Genomic DNA, 12,822 nt, shown 5'->3' with positions numbered 1-12,822 from the left:
CCACAACCTCACACTTTGGAACATAAGAGGAGTGTTTCATAGTACAGACTCAATTGATGAGAGGTTGCAGATCTTACAAATCTGGATGCATATATGTTATAAAACAAAGTAAAAGGTATTGAGTTATTTTAGCCTGGCTGCAGTGGTTACTGGACTGCCTGAGCAGATCATTCTTTTGATTTTACTTGTTGCTTGAAGTTGGAGTTTCCTAACGTTCTTATTCCCTCTTGAGATTCTTTTCAGCTGTTGTGTAAAATGAAAGCTGGAATTATGAACGCTGTATGTTGAAATTGAGTTCTTCTAGATAAAAGGAAATTCAGCAGCTTTTCTGTTCTTGTCTTTATATTAAACATGATCGGACCTGATGGAAGATTGTGAAAACAATCTGTGATGGCTTAATGAAAGATCAAAGCTTTGGGCTTCTTATTTTCTTAACCTAACCCAAGACGGATCTCTGCTCCCTAGGATCTGCGTCATTTCTAGACTGTGAGGCAATTTTAGCATGGCGTAACTTTTTAATTAAATAGATCAGCAGACCCACGTGCCCTAATGTTGGAATTTGCAGATCTGGAATGATTGCAGGGTTTGTGAATATATGTGATAGAGCCACGTGGACATGGTGCATTTGGTGTTGAAATCCCCCATTAATATATATATATTTTTTTTAAACTTAGGATCCTTTCCCTGAACTCCGGGTATAAAACTGGCATACAATATCAGTCTCCTGTAATCTTGCACAGCAGTACTCGCACTGGAAGAGGGAGAACAGCACTAAGGCAGGTCATACACTGTTTGAACAGTGTATGGGCAGGTTGATTGTAACACGTTCACTGATCAATCAACTTGGGTACAACCAGCAGGCCGGGTTTACCTGTGATTATTGCTCACGTCTGCTATAGCTGCTAGCAATAATCACTGGCTCCCCCCACCGGGAGAAGACAATGGCCTAGCAGGAAGGATTTCCACATCAACATTGGCTGTGTTAATGTGGGGCAATCGAGCGAATTTGTTGCAGGAAAGAAATTTGGTACATGTATGGCCTGCCTTAGGGCCAATTAAAGCTGTATTGCGCTGAGTATAAGGCCGGCCATACACAGTTCAATTCAAACCGTTAATGGGCAGGCTGAATGTACTAAGTTTATCAACTTTGGTACAACCAGCCTGCCAGATTCTCTTGTGCTTATTGCAGCTAGCAACTATTGCTGCCACTAACGGTAATCACTGGCTTCCCCCGCCAGGAGAAGACAATGGCTTGGCAGGAGGGATTCCCGCAGCAACACCGTCTGTGGTTGTAGGAAAGAAATTTGCCCTAACTGATTGGACAATAAATGAGTAGCAACAAACTGACAAGGTCTTCCCTATGATCTTCCCTCTGGTAAGCATGTTCCCACAAAGTCTTTGGTGGATTGCTGACCAGGTGACCATTGATTTTTAGAGAACCTGTCACTTTGCCCTTTCCTGGTAATTGACAGGTTCTCTTGATAGCCCACCTCTTCTGCTGATACTCAACTTTTCCTAATGTCCCTATCACCCTGTTTGCCTGCTAGAGCCCCATGTAGGATCAGTGTTGACTTGCCCAAATTAACACTTATCAAGTTTGGCAATTGGCTGTTGGGGCACTGAGCTTTGCCTTGAGGTAAGGGGAAAAAAAAAAAGTCCTCCTTCATACCTGGAAGTACCAAGTATCTCCAAAGAGAACACCATGATGTTAGGTTTCCAGTATAGTCATTCCTCCCCCTTCCACTAATCTCTATCATTTAGCTGTGAATAGGCATGACGGGTGTACTTTAACAGCAGTCTAACCTGCAGAAAAGTTCAGGACCTAGCTGTCTGTCAGGAGTGCCTAAATCCCAGCACTGGTTTAAGAGGATTAATAATCCCTTAGGCAAGTATAGCAGGTCATGTAGATGTTTTTTTTCAGCTGTATACCCGGAATTGCGTGCTCCTACATGGGCACAACCTCAGAAGATGTGGAAAATGGAAGATCTGCTGTTCATTATTATTCTTCATAATCTTATAGTCGGAGATTGTCAGCTATAGTGGAACATCATGAAGTTTGCAAAGCATTCTGGGATATGTGGAGGACACAAGTTTCAGAAAACAGTCATAAGAACGTAAGCACAACTTGTGTTGGAGCAATCTCCCAGCATGTTGTAACATTCTCTGCACATGACACTGAGCACTTCTAATGCACGCACTTTCCCGTAATGACTCACAAATTTAATTATTGCCAGCAGTGAAGGAATAACTCGCAACACTTGTCAAGAGTGATACATATGTCTGCCTATTAGCTTGTTTCTGTAAATCTCCTTTAGGCTTTTGGCAATGGAACATCCCGGACCTATTGCCTTCACCCCCCCCAACCCCCCCCCCCCCCCCCCCCCAGTACCACTGACAAACTACCTGCACATAGACCTCCTCTGCTATAGCTGTACACTGCTGCCTGGGTGGACATGGATAGTTTTCCCGTTGGAACTGAACTATTCCCGGACTGGACAAATTAAAATAGCTTTTAATTGCTAGTCAGGACAATCTAGCAAACAGCAGGCAACACTTAAAGAGGAAAAGAACACATGATTCCACTTACAGAAATAGATTAGGCTTAGAAACGGCAGACCCTGTCATTTCTTAAGCCAGCCATAGATGTAGCGATATTCTTTCGATTGCAGGAAAGGCAATCGCTAAATTCCCCCCATTCCACGGAGCCATTGTGTTCTCCTGGTGGGGGAGCCATCCCTGCTGGGTGAACACAGTGATTACTGCTAGCGGCTATATTTGCATGTAAAATCTGATAGGCTGGTTATACCCAAGTGGATTGATTGACCAACTTGGGTACAATCAGCCTGCCCATTGGTTCTATCTGACTCCGTATTAATCCAGATAAAATGAATGCAACTAGATATGTGTAGGCTGATATGGAAATGAAATATGCCAACAGTTGAGGAGTCAAGTCATGGTGGCCATGGAGGGGATGATGGGCACACATTGCTGCACATATTTTATGGTTTATATTGACTAGAAATACACAGATGCTTTTCATCTATCCAAAAACAGCAGCCCACATTGTCTACTGAACAAACTGTTAACTCTGCTGGAGAGGAAAGAACACGTACTCGAAAAAAGTGAGTCCTGCTCGAAAGGCCAGCTCCAAGAATTAGACCCTAATCTACCCTTGCAGTGGGGACCTCCCTCTGTGCTGCAAGGTTTAATGCTCATTCTAGGGGACCTAGCTGAAGAGGCTACACTACTTACCCAAGCCTTGCTCCAGAGCTCTCCTCCTCTCCCTTCGGTGCTCTGGGCGCTCCTTTGGCATCATCATACAATGTAGGACTATTAACTTCTGTGTGGAGGAGACAGGAGTGTGACCACAGACAGTGGCACCTTTAGGAGGCTTCACAGGGCTGGTGGGACCCTTCTTGAGTGAGAAATAAGGTAATGCTCCCAATCTCTGCTCTTCTAGACTGAATGACCAGTTATCCTCCTCACTGCAAGAGTAGATTTTGTTTAATTCCTGGACGTGGGCTTTAAATTCCACTTGGTGGGCCCTTATATACATACAATATATATTTATACAATATCTCAGAAAAGTGAGTACACCCCTCATATTTTTGTAAATTTTTTTTTATATCTTTTCATGTGACAACACTGAAAAAAATGACACTTTGCTACAATGTAAAGTAGTGAATGTACAACTATATAGTATACAACTATAATAACAGTGTAAATGTGCTGTCCCCTCAAAATAACTCAACACACAGCCATTAATATAGTAAGTATATAGGTAATTGGACTGTTTCCAGAAACAGAGACAAGACACACAGCCATTAATGTCTAAACCGCTGGCAACAAAAGTGAGTACACCCCTAAGTGAAAATGTCCAAATTGGGCCCCTTTAGCTATTTTCCCTCCCAGTGTCATGGGGCTCGTTAGTGTTACAAGGTCTCAGGTGTGAATGGGGAGCAGGTGTGTTAAATTGATGTTATCGCTCTCACTCTCTCATACTGGTCACTGGAAGTTCAACATGGCACCTCATGGCAAAGAACTCTCTGAGGATCTGAAAAAAAGAATTGTTGCTTTACATAAAGATGGCCTAGGCCAGTGATGGGGAACCTTGGCACCCCAGATGTTTTGGAACTGCTTTTCCTATGATGCGCATGCACTCTGCAGTGTAGTGGAGCATCATGGGAAATGTAGTTCCAAAACATCTGGGGTGCCAAGGTTTGCCATCACTGGCCTAGACTATAAGAAGATTGCCAAGACCCTGAAACTGAGCTGCAGCACAGTGGCCAAGACCACACAGCGGTTTATCAGGACAGGTTCCACACAGACCAGGCCTCGCCATGGTCGACCAAAGAAGTTGAGTGCACGTGCTCAGCGTCATATCCAGAGGTTGTCTTTGGGAAATAGATGTATGAGTGCTGCCAATATTGCTGCAGAGGTTGAAGGGGTGGGGGGGGTCAGCCTGTCAGTGCTCAGACCATACGCTGCACACTGCATAAAATTGGTCTGCATGTCTGTCATCCCAGAAGCAAGCCTCTTCTAAAGATGATGTACAAGAAAGCCCGCAAACAGTTCGCTGAAGACAAACAGACTAAGGATATAGTTTACTGAAATCACGTTCTGTGGTCTGATGAGACCAAGATAAACTTATTTGGTTTAAATGGTGTCAAGCGTGTGTGGGGGAAACCAGGTGAGGAGTACAAAGACAAGTGTGTCTTACCTACAGTCAAGCATGGTGTTGACAGTGTCATGGTCTGGGGCTGCATGAGTGCTGCCAGCACTGGGGAGCTACAGTTCATTGAGGGAACCATGAATGCCAACATGTACTGTGACATACTGAAGCAGAGCATGATCCCCTCCCTTCGAAGACTGGGCCGCAGGGCAGTATTCCAAAATAACGACCCCAAACACACCTCCAAGATAACCACTGCCTTGCTAACGAAGCTGAGGGTAAAAGTGATGGACTGGCCAAGCATGTCTCCAGACCTAAACCCTATTGAGCATCTGTGGGGCATCCTCAAAAATGGATGGTGGAGGAGCGCAAGTTCTCTAACATCCACCAGCTCTGTGATGTCGTCATGGAGGAGTGGAAGAGGACTCCAGTGGCAACCTGTGAAGCTCTGGTGAACTCCATGCCAAAGAGGGTTAAGGCAGTGTTGAAAAATAATGGTGGCCACACAAAATATTGACACTTTAGGCCCAATTTGGACATTTTCACTTAAGGGTGTACTTACTTTTTTTGCCAGCAGTTTAGACATTAATGGCTGTGTGTTGTTATTTTGAGGGGACAGCAAATTTACACTGTTATACAAGCTGTACACTCGCACCTTTACATTGTAGCAAAGTGTTGTCACATGAAAAGAAATAATAAAATATTTACAAAAATGTGAGGGGTGTACTCACTTTTGTGAGATACAGTGTGTGTGTGTGTGCAGATATAAAAATAAATAAAAAAACACAAATAATGCAGCTTTAATCAATAATACACTTTCTAAAATGGAAGCAGTGCATGTGATGACAAGAAGCATGCTGTTGGGAGGAGAGAGCAGAATGACAGAAAAATGGGCTCATCACTATGCTGCTTCTCCTTTCACTGTCCAGTCACAGACAGGAGCAGGTCCATGACTATCTAGGCTTAGAGGAAATGGGTTGAATGATGGTGGTCATCAGACGTAGGACATCTAAAAAGGCAGAAAAAAAAAAAAAAAAAGTATTGCGGGATCACTGGATTTGAGATTAATTTTGGTAATTTCATCTTTTATTGGGCTATTCATTTTATTGTGTAATTTTTGTCTGGAGTTCTGCTTTCAAGTGTAACCAAGGTTTTCTATCGGGATACATAACGGTGTGGGTTCAGATTTTTTTTTTTCCCCCCACTCTTGTGGAAGAGCTTATACCAGCCACCACTAAATGGCGGCTCGTGCTCCCAGCGATACTCCTGTCCAGACAGTCAGGCTGCCAGTGTACAGCACCACATCCCACTCCTCCGCTCAGCAGTCATTGGTGGCTGGGACCGCAAACGTCCCTGCAACCAATGATGTCGCGTGTGCGCCCCGCCCCCTGCTGCTTACAGCCGCGACATACGCCGCAACGTCAGTGGCGCAGCCTTTTCCCTCTGCAGGCTCCCAATCCCTATCTGCCTCAAGCTATGTGGGGTGTTTACCACACTGATGGGCACATTTTCTTAAATGTGCCCATCAGAATGCCCCTTATTTTATGTTAAGGGGCACACTGATGGGCATAACAAAATGTGCCAATCCGTGTGCCCCTTAACATAAAATAAGGGGCATTCTGATGGGCACATTTATATTAAGGTTCACTCTGATGGGCACATTTTATGTTAAGAGCCACACTTATGGGCACATTTTTCTATAAGGGGCACACTGATGGACACAACAGAATGTGCCAATCAGTGTACCCCTTAACATAAAATAAAGGGCATTCCGATGGGCACATTTTATGTTAAGGGGCACACCGATGGACACAACAAAATGTGCCAGAGTGCCCCTTAACATAAAATGTACCCATCAGAATGCTCCTTAGTTTATGTTAAGGGGCACTCTGGCACATTTTGTTGTGTCCATCAGTGTGCCCCTTATTGAAAAATGTGCCCATCAGTGTGCCCCTTATTGAAAAATGTGCCCATCAGTGTGCCCCTCAACATAAAATGTGCCCATCAGAGTGCCCCTTCCCATAAAATAAGGGGCATGCTAAAGGGCACATTTTATGTTAAGGGGGCACTCTGATGGGGACACCTGATGTAAAGGTAGTCTCATGGGGGCACCCAATGTAATGAATGACTCTGATAGGGGCACCAGATGTAAGGGGGAAACATTTACAGAGTATTACCAGAGTGTGTGGAGGAAACGGTAAGAAAAGAGCCAGAGAGGGTGGCTTGTGCCAAAAAAAAAAAAAAAAAAAAAAAAGGAAAGTAGACACGTACGATCTTTCATGGCACAGACCTGTGATTAGGACCTCGGCCGAAAATTCTTTTTCATTACCAGACCTCCTTGACTTTGAATTCACTACCCCTGGCTTATACTTTGGTGCTCTTGAGAATGGAGCTCTGGCTAGAGGAGTGCTATAGGAGAACAAGAACTGAAAACAGATGCTGCAGTCTGATTTATCAAGGCACAGTAGAAATAAGGAATCCTTTTACTTAGTGCTTATCTTTATTTGGCTCGATGCATTACTTACCCGAGCCTGATGTAGAGAACTGAATAGGCTGAATGTGTTACTTATTTTTAACCATGTGGCTTTTATTTATTAGCTCTCATTGCCGGTCATTGCTGAAAATAACTGTCACTGTAGCGTAATGATAGTTTGAGCTCAGTGAAATAAGCACAGTATTATTATCTAGCACATGCAGGTTGTCTTTCAGCGACTGTTTCCTGAGAACAGCTGATAGAGCGTTTTTCCTCCCTGTTGGTAGATGTCTGTTTACTTTGCTGTAAAGATCAGTTCACATTAACTTTTATATACTTGGCTGTGGAAAATACCAGGTGAGACACATCACTGTTTATTTTTGGTTGCACTAACTTTTCTCAGACTACAAGTTCTTAAAAATAGGGTCAAAATTGGGCTTACCAAAATGCCTTGAAGCAAACTTTCGCCCTCATTTTACTAATTCCCTAATTTTAAACACCTAACTTTAATCGATTTGCATATTATTTTTTTTTAACAAAATACATTTTTTACACCTTCGAACCCTGTATGCATTTCTCACCTATAAGGGAATGACATTACTGGTAGATGTAGAATGGGATCGCCATTTATTCCAGAAGCCTTCAGACAACTCAGAGTGTTGGGTGCACATGCCCTGCGTTGGCAGCGCCTACACACTCATTGTTCTGACCAGGGAGTGATATATTGTGCTTCTACAGATAGAGTGCTGAGTGCACAGGTGCAGAACTTTCAGCCATATCATTATGGGGGGCAGCAAAAAAAATACCAGGAGAGTAAAGAACAGACGATGATTGGTCCCATTACTTTGAAGAAGGGTATCATTAAAAATGCTATAACCAAACACAATATTACCAAAAGTATTGGGACGCCTGCCTTTACACACACATGAACTTTAATGCCATCTCATTCTTAGGCCATTGGGTTCAATATTGAGTTGGGCCACCCTTTTATAACAGCTTAAACTCTTCTGGGAAGGCTTTTCACAAGGTTTAGGAGTGCGTCTATGGGATTGTTTGACCATTTTTTCCAGAAGCGCATTTGTGAGGTCAGGCACTGATGTTGGACACGAAGACCTGGCTCACAGTCTCTGCTCTAATTTAGCCCAAAGGTGTTCTATCGGGTCAAGGTCAGGATTCTGTGCAGACCAGTCATGTTCCTCCACCCCAAACTCGCTCATCTATGTCTTTATGGACCTTGCTTTGTGCACTGGTCCAAGTCATGTTGGAACAGAAAGGGGCCATCCCCAAACTGTTCTCACAAAGTTAGGAGCATGAAACTGTCTTGTTATGCTGACGCCTTAAGAGTTCCCTTCACTGGAACTAAGGGGTCAAGGCCAACCCCTGAAAAACAACCCCCCACACAGGCATCACAATACTTTTGGTAATAGTGTATGTAAAAAAATACATATTTATAGTTAAATACAGGCTATGGTTTTTGTAGATAGCTCCCTGCTCTTACTACAGATAGCGGTACTTTTGGATTCTGACCCCTCCTGAAACTGGTTCCAGAATATGACCGGAGGGCATGAAGGTTTAACAGTACTATTAACAATTACAGCAAAAAAAAAAAAAAAAAATCAGATAAATGATAACACATTAGACCTGCCCTTTGGAAATTTGTTCATGAACACATAGGGCCCTAAACGCAGCTACAACCCCATCCAGCCGCAGCCTGCTATAGGCATTGACTAGCTGCACCGGTGGGGCTCGACACTGCACCCCCCTCTCCCTTCTGGGCACACTAAAATGCCAGGATGATGCACTGCAGCTAGATGGCCCCTTGTGCAAGGGACCTTACCAGGATTGAGTGCCAGATGAGACTTCTCCCCTGTCATGTCCATCTGCTGTGAGAAATCAATTGTCATATCCATAATTGGTATACGTTTTGTGTTCGTTTGAACTCCATATAAAGAACAGGTGCCAACATCTGTGTTATAAGAGATGAATTACTGAGTTTCAGCAGTGGGATAATCCTACATAGGATCCAATGGTGTAATGATTGGCAGTGGGTCTGAGGAGCTTTCCTACACCAGCTGGCATCACATGTCAGAATAGAAGTCATTGTAAAGCTCTGACAGAGAGCGAAGAAGAATAATGCCGCCTGACAGATGACCAGAGAAGTTCAGAGCTTCACTTGTCATTGTACCAGAGAATAGAACTGGCTTATGCAGGATAGCAGTGCTAAGAGCAAGAAATCAGAAATCATCTGTTATGTGACTAAAGTTAAATTTGGGTTGGCATCTCAGACATCTGAGGGCTGTCAGACACGTGTAGAACAGGTGTCTTTTACAGTTACCTATTCACTATTACTTACAGCATGCACCCCAAAATGCCTGATATTACCCTTTTAGCCAGAAGAACCAATTCTGTGCCAGTCTCTGGTTTAATTTCCTTTCATATCTAACCCCTGCCAGCCGCCATTCCACGATCCAAAGAGACTGTCTCAGGACGAGCACTCTTATCGAATGGTGGAATTATTGGCGGGGCTTAAATTGGGCAAGTCAAAAGGACCTTGATTTATTACTGCATTTTATTTGGGAACACACCCAGTATTTAAAAGCTAGAAAGCTTGGATCCCAGTGTCAGATAACGTCCTACAGGTGTCAGGGATGTCACTTTGCCTCATCGCTGCCTCCTGGAAATGCCTAGTACTCTAAATCCTGAGGATGTACTCTGCCGGAGCACTTTTTTTGTTTTATTTACTTCAAATTTTTTTGTGGCGTTGAGGCTCCCAGATAAAGGGACCTTGCATTTTCATTCAGGCTCCATGCACACTAGCAGCTGTGACACACACCAGAAAAGTGCTGGGACAAAACCATTCGTAATTAGGGTATTTGTGCCAGCGTTTGGCAGTGACTAGCGGGTTAAGGAGCAGGTGCCTGTCAGGTCCTTAACAACCGATGATAAGTCATCGGTTTTAAGGATGCCGTGGTGGCCGGCTTGCCAGCCCGCTCCGCTCCTTAAAAAACCATCTATTCACTGGTTGTTAGGGAAGCCGGGAGACGCCCGCTTGTTAACACTGCTAAATTCCGGCAAAAAAAATGCAAAATATTAGCTTTTTTTTTTTTTTTGGGTGGTTTTTAAGCTGCTAGTGTGCATGGAGCCTCAAGGTCTACTTTGAGGCTGGGTTCACACCTATGCAAATTGGATGTGGCTTTCTCCGCATCCAATTCGCATGTCAGGAGATTGTGACCGTCCCTCTATGGAGCCGGTTTACAGATCTCCGGAGTGGCTCCAGGGCAAAGTTCACATTTTCTGATCTGTTTCGGGTCTGAAATGGTGAATGGAGACGCAGCGGACCCCTCTGTTCCTCAGTGTGAACCCAGCCTTAAACTAAATCAGAGAAGAGAAGAGGCTTTGGAGATTAGTATAAATAGTAAATGATTTTCATCCTCTAAGGCAGACCTCATGTGTTTTTTTTTTTTTTTTTTTTTTTTTTAAATTGGAGCACTGGTTGGAATAATTGATAGAGCAGATTTATATAAAAACAAAAACAAAACAGAGAGGTCAGTATGCCAGGCAGATATGCAGACACCAGAGACTAGATAATTTTATTCCTGGGTGGCTGCCCTCTGTTTTGAATAACGCCCTCTATTCAGGTCTGTGTGATGGATTAATGACCGGACGGGAAGGGCAGCTCCTTCCATGTTGTGTTTGCATCATGCAAGGGCTGGTCCCCATGGAAATGCCTTTGTTGGTGTGCCCCTTATTGCTGCGAAGAATGCAGGCCCCATTCCCAGCAATCACTAATTGCACCATGACAATGCACTCACATTTCTGTGTAATATGATTACAAACAAGACCAACGGTATCCCATGGGAGGGCAATGCAAGGATCTGGAAGCTTTCATAGAATGAGCTATGATGAGATGTAAATCGATATTCCCAAAATAACCTGACATTAATTGGGTCTGCAGTCTCTGTGCAGTCTCTGTGCACTCTCACCACCAATGTAGATTTAAAAGCCCTAATGAATGTCTGTGTTGGGATAATACAAGGCTTTAATGGCTGGCATGTTTTAATCGACTGTTACACATTTTCTACATACCAGGTTTTTGAGATTGGTTAATTTAATCTTGTGTTTCCTAAGCTTTGTACATACAGAAATCACCACCCCAGACAATACGATGCCTTGTGAGAGTACCAGCTATAATTCTGGCTCAGTTACATTGCTGGGTCTCTGTAGTATAATGTATGTGTCCTGCGTCTATACGTCCACTGGACCCTTCTTTCCTAGTCACTAACAGTGCCAACAGGTTACCAGACCCCAGCTTGCTCCAGAATGGCCCGACCACCCCAGAAGTGGGGACTTCTGGTCTCTAGAGTGTGCTTCCTTACATGAGTTGCATGGAATGCATTAAGGTAAAAAAAAACTGCCTTTACAACCACTTTAAAGGGTAACCCCACTTTTATAGAAAAAAATAGCAAAAAAAAAAAATATATAGCATGTACACTTGTGACAAGTCATGTTGTAATTGAATATTAAAAATGACCTTTCCCTTTCAATCTGCAGCTCTATAATTTTCTGTAAAATGCAATATGGCTTCCTGGAGGTGTTCTGTAAACATATTGTGTACAGAACGCCCGCCAGAAACATAATTTCCCGTTTGTGTGATTGGCTCACTGCTTCTCCCAGAAGTCTGCACTAAGATACTTGTCAGATATCAGGCATCCCCTGCAACAAAAATGTCATTTTTTGGTGATACTCCCAATAGGAAATCACGTCTAAAGGGATAGAGGCCTTGCAGGTTTCCTCCGAGCCCTGCAGGTGCAGCAGCTGGTTGATAATTAGGAAAGCACTCCCAATAGATTCACTTGCCACATGGACACAGACAGCACACAGGGATCTGCAACAAAGTTTAAAATCCTTGTAATGTACATAGATCATCCAGAGGGGGGTTTATTTTTTTTCTCAACAAAAAGTGGAGTTACTCTAAGGGCCCTTTCACATGTGCGGACCGTTCAAATCCGCCTGTCAGTTTTTTCAGGCGGACCTGAACGTTCGCTCCATACATCTCTATGGAGCGACGGATGTCAGTGGTGACATGTCCGCTGACATCCGATCCGCCCCGCTAAATCCAGACGGATGGATGTCCAATTTTCCAACAGTCTGGTGGATCGGATGAAAACGGACAGGCGGTCCTTAATCATCCGATCCCCCCATAGAGGAGAGCGGAGATCTGACAGGTCTGTCCCTGCACAGTGTGTCATCCTCCGGCTCAGCGGATCGATCCCTGCTGAGCAAGTGGATGGCTGAAAACGGATCTGCACGTGTGGGCCTTAAGTCAAATAATATGTAAATTAAAAAAAAAAAAAAATTAACACAAGTTATCCCTAGTGTGTTGAAATACACAAGCGCATCACATAATACAGAAGATTATAAGATGAAACAATCAGCGCCACAAGTAAAAAAATATTGTGAAGTTTAAATCAGATAACCTAATAATAAACATGCACAGCTGCTAAACATTCCAAGTGGTACACCACACTAATTTCAAAATGGATAGTAAATAAGTAAATGTAGCGCTATTTGTAAAATTATAAAATATAAAGTGCAAATCTCTAAAATTAATAAATCCTACATATAAATGAATAGTCCATAAAATGAAGAAATAAAACATGAAAAAAATCTTCTTGTG

General features: G+C 43.4%; 1 protein-coding gene across 2 annotated transcripts in view; it reads left to right on the top strand.

Moving 5' to 3' along the window:
- PLPP1 (phospholipid phosphatase 1) overlaps positions 1 to 12,822 on the top strand; it is a 135,214-nt gene that overhangs the window by 111,594 nt on the left and 10,798 nt on the right. The window lies entirely within an intron of this gene.

Source organism: Aquarana catesbeiana, linkage group LG01 (assembly GCF_042186555.1).
Source record: "Aquarana catesbeiana isolate 2022-GZ linkage group LG01, ASM4218655v1, whole genome shotgun sequence".
Lineage (NCBI taxonomy): Eukaryota > Metazoa > Chordata > Amphibia > Anura > Ranidae > Aquarana > Aquarana catesbeiana.
Note: the sequence above shows the minus strand (reverse complement) of the source record. Positions and strands in the feature narration are given on the sequence as shown.